Source organism: Tursiops truncatus, chromosome 9, assembly GCF_011762595.2.
Source record: "Tursiops truncatus isolate mTurTru1 chromosome 9, mTurTru1.mat.Y, whole genome shotgun sequence".
Classification (NCBI taxonomy): Eukaryota; Metazoa; Chordata; class Mammalia; order Artiodactyla; family Delphinidae; genus Tursiops; species Tursiops truncatus.
The window spans coordinates 79522618-79527227 of NC_047042.1; the positions used below are offsets into that span (position 1 = coordinate 79522618).

General features: G+C 41.0%; 1 non-coding gene across 1 annotated transcript; it reads right to left on the bottom strand.

The window, feature by feature from the left end:
- Positions 1–3157: 3157 nt before the first annotated feature.
- LOC117313694 (U6 spliceosomal RNA) lies at positions 3158–3264 on the bottom strand. Its single transcript, XR_004528278.1, has one exon. It is a non-coding gene; the product is annotated as a U6 spliceosomal RNA (small nuclear RNA).
- Positions 3265–4610: the final 1346 nt, after the last annotated feature.

Here is a 4610-nt window from a genome sequence, read left to right on the forward strand (position 1 = left end):
TCCCCTTCTCCCACCCATCCTCTGCCATTTCAAGAAAGGCTATACTGTCGTGTTCTGTTAGAAAACTGAGAAGAAGATCTCTGTTGTTTTTGCACCATTAATTTATAATAATATAGAAGAGTATCTATTTCTCAATCTGTGTGCCTCTCCACCTTCTGTGTAAGTGCTATTGTATTAAAAATTGAGGCATATGGAGGAGGCTGTAGTAAATCAGTAGAGGTAATGTTTTCTGTGCCTCTTAAAATCATGTAATTATGATTCAAATCCTTCACAGCTCATGTATAGTAAAGATAGGCTCTGCACATCTATATTGGCATTTAAACAAATAAAAGTTTATGACTCTGCAGGTTGGAAAGAAATTTCAACCAGTTAATGTAGACCTTGTGGGAAAAATCCCTTTTAAACACAATTATTGCTGGAAAACAGGATTTACACTTAAGCCATTTTTTCTGTTGCCTTAAGATAGTATGCAAAACATTTGAAAGGAGTGATGCTTTTAGTTTGACTATTTCATTATTATTATTGTTCTTAGTTTGCGGGACAGCACTGAAGATAAGGGGCCTTTGTAAAGTACAGTAAAAGTCGAGTCCTTCACTACGTGTCATTTTTATTTTAGCATCTTGTTCTATATTTCCTCTCAGGGAGACAAGGATACTACATAAACAATATTTATCAAAATCCTAACATTGTGTGCTTATTGGAGGAAAGGAATGGCAGTGATGGTAAAAGATGAAGGGGAAAACATAAGCAAATAAATTCAAATAAGAGTAAAATTTTATAATGAAGATGGCACATCCTAAACTAAGGAATAAAATTTATTTAACTTCATGCTCCTGAAATTTAAATGAATAAGTAAGTATATATATATGTGTGTATATATATGTAAGTATATATATACATATGACATATATACCAGTATATAGGGGTCAAACCACCTTCACCATTGTGGGCAACCTCAAACATCATCACATAGGCATCTGATATACCAGGCTTCCCCCATACAGATTAGGGATACATGCATGCCATCAAATTGAAATGTAGGCATTTTTGCTTACTCAATGTGTTTATCTCATCGGTAGTTTACATAATTTTTCTAAAATGCTATTCAATTTAAAATGGGGTTTCAACTGCCAAAACCTGCTAATGAGGTATTTTAAACATTTGATGATATTCATAATATTTGGTTTCAAAAATTAAAAACAAAACACCTATTTTGGTGATTTAACAGAGGTTCATAAGTTAGTGCGTCTACTTTTACCTATTATGTTGTTATATTTCCAGTGCAAAACTGATGTTTGGAATTTCAAGGTTGATGTCTTCAGGAATAGGTTATCCCTCAAACAATGAACATGATTTTTGAGAATGACCAAAGTAAAAGAAAAATGCCATAAATCCAGGAGTGTGTTCACAAAGGGAAGAAGTGCCTTCTCTATCTCTGAGTACTGGGCGTTCACAGCAAGCCACGCACTGCGGGAGACTTCTGTTTGTTTGTTTTAAAATTTTACAGAAACTTTGGGAGGCTGGAAAGGTGGAGACAGGGAAGGTATATCTGCTTTGACGCTGAGCCTGGAGTATATAGAATTTGGTTTTACCTTTTCTGTGGTTACAGTGATGTTTTTCCTAAAGATAATTGTTTCCTCTCAGGGAGGGGCTTATGCCCACACTTAGAATGAATTAATGTGAGAATGCTTTCAGCAGTCATCACCTTGGAGAACTTCAAAGAGTGAAGGTCAGGTCTGAAATCAGCTGTCTGCTAGAAGTCAGAAAAAGAAATACGTAACTTTCCCTGAGAATTTCCAGAAACGCTTGGATAGGACAACCTGCTTTCAAAAGGAAGAACGGGAAAACCCGCTGCAGCCGTTGCCATCACCACGATGCTGAAAGGAAAGAAGCAGAATCAGCAGGGGCAGCCACGGCCACTGCAGCCCCCATCTCCAGAGGGGAAGAGACCCCAGACAGGATGGGGGGTTCACTGCTCTTCCCAGAGGCCCTCTAGGACCAAGGGGACCCATGATTGCACCAGTGGGGAGTCTCCCGTTTCCTCCTTAGGGTAGAGGCCCAATTCAAGGAGGCTTAGGTCCCTGGTCTGGCCCATATGGTCATGGTTGGTGGGGGAGTCAGTGCTGAACCTCCTTCCTGGACCAGGCCAAGGGGGTCCCTCCAGGGGAGGCCTTCACAAAGAAGAGAGACACCCTTGAACACTCACAACTGGCCCCTTAACAAGAATGCCTGCCAGCCCTAGGATGGACCCCAGGTTATGGAAGACAGATCCCACCACCCTCTCTGCCAACAGTGCCAAAAAGGGCCATTGTTGATATGAAGACCTCTGTGCCTTCTGCCACCCAGGCATCAGTGGACCTCTGTGAGACGGTGCCTTCCCACCAGCCTGGAAGGGGCCCTCTATGGCCAACAGCCATTTATTTCCCTGTGCCTTGTGATGGCTACTGTGCGGCTGTTCCACCCCCGACCTCAGTCACTGACACCCGCCCCAGAGTTGTGTTTCATCACTGGTGCCCTTTCTTCTGATCCAGCCTCCAGAGCCTTGCCTCAGGACCCCATCTTTGCTCCCTTCAGCTGCTTCCTGGATCTTCCTCTCTCTCACCAGAGTCACTTCCTGAAAGGCCACTCTCCCTGCTCTTGGACTCCGTAGTTTCTGCCTCAGTAGCACGATCCCCACCGCCGTGGTCTGTGATCGCTGTGTCTTGTGACACTCTGCATCCCCTCCCCCTCATAGCTTTTCTCAGCGTCCTTGGCATTTTGTGACTTCCTAACACTAGAGGAAATTTTTCTGTCAAAATGAGTGAGGCTCTTTGTGCCTTCTAGACTTTCCCCACCTCCTGACATGTGAAACTTTCCACAACTTTCCCTGGCCTCTTCATCCTTCTCCTGGAGTCAGTTATCGTGGGTAGGACACAGCCGCTGAGATGTTTTATAAAGCCTCTGAGGGGCCTTCTGTAGTTCCTTTCCAGTCCATTTTAGTTAGACTATGTCACTGTGAGGCCATCAGCCCTTTTGTTTGAATTTTGTGCCTCTCCACCTGGCCTGCCTTTGGTGGAACCTGGATAGTACTGTCGCCCTCTTCCCACTCTCTGCCTCTGCATCCCTGGCGTTGGTTGTTTTCTGTGAAAACACCAGTGAACAGGTCCAGTATTTTTTCAAAAATACGGAACCCTTCACGAATTTGTGTGTCATCCTTGCGCAGGGACCACGCTAATCTTCTCTGTATCCTTCCAGTTTTAGTAAATGTGCTGCTGAAGCGAGCACCAGGTCCAGTTTTGAACTGACCCTGAGGAAATAGGTCAGGAGCTGTGTGGGGAAGAAGGAGGGATGAGAACCACTGGAGAACTAAGAATAGTTTGTTTTTTCATTTTAACATTTTTTTATATTGGTAGTAAATGCAGTGGAAACAAAAAGAAAAAGAAAGGAAAAGAGGAAGGTAAGACAGGAGGAAGAAAGAAACGAGAGAGAAAAAAGACAAAAGATAACCCCAAACCGTACTTCCTGTGGTAAGGTATAACCAGGAAGCTTTATTTTAAACCCTGAAGAACTGTGGCACAGTTAAAAACTGCAGGAACACCTAAAGCTGAATCATATAGCAACTGACTCTGCATTTGAGGGAACCTAGGTATCTAAAGGCCAAAATGTATATTCCAGGTTTCTATTTAATTGGACAAAATATATTTGAAATTTTTAACAAGCAATAGTAATTACCCTGCTGCACATCTACCACATGCTTGACATGACTTTAAATGTTTACAGCTTTTATGTATGAGGTTGGAATTGTTATTACCACCATTTTTACAAAAAGGAGACTCAACAGTGAAATTAAATAACTTCTCAAAGTTCTCACTGACAGGAAGTTTTGAGGACTGTTAGAAATTGCTTCAAATTGAGTTGTCTAACTCTAGACCGTGTGCTCTTTATTGCTATGATATTATTCTGGAATTATGTCCCTTTTAGCTTCACAGACCTACTTTGTCAGCTTCTGCTGGGAAATCTCATTATAGGAGGTGCACACACATGTGGAAACTCTACATCTCTACTCCTCAGTGACCTGACAACTCCGAATTTGGTAAAATCCAAGTGTAATTACTTGTGGCTTTTTATCTCCAAGTGATACTTCTTCCAAAAGCTGATGTGTTGAAAACAACATTATAGACCAAAGTTCTCCAAATATACTTGAATATAATGTCATGGAAATCATTCTAGCCGTATAGCGTTTATCCCTCTTTAAATCATTATAGCATTTAAGTTGGACTATTATCTATTTGTTTCTTTTTTGTTTGTTTGTTTTGTTTTTAATAGAGTATCCTGAAGAGTATATATTCAAAAAATAATAATTGCTGAATGACTGGAATTGGAAATTTTTCACCTGTGAAAGCTGAATTCTAGCTTCAGACACAGCTTTAGCTACCCTTAAAATAGACTAATGATATGCAAACGTTAGAGAATATTTTCAGAATGATTTTTTTCATTCTGAATTTTGTCTGTAACGGTGGAGACAAGGTATATATTATGGAAGAGCTGGTAGTAACCCTAAGGGTCATCAGAATACACTAGATTTGTATCTACAAAATGTACATGTTTCTCCAGACATAGGATTAAAGTCC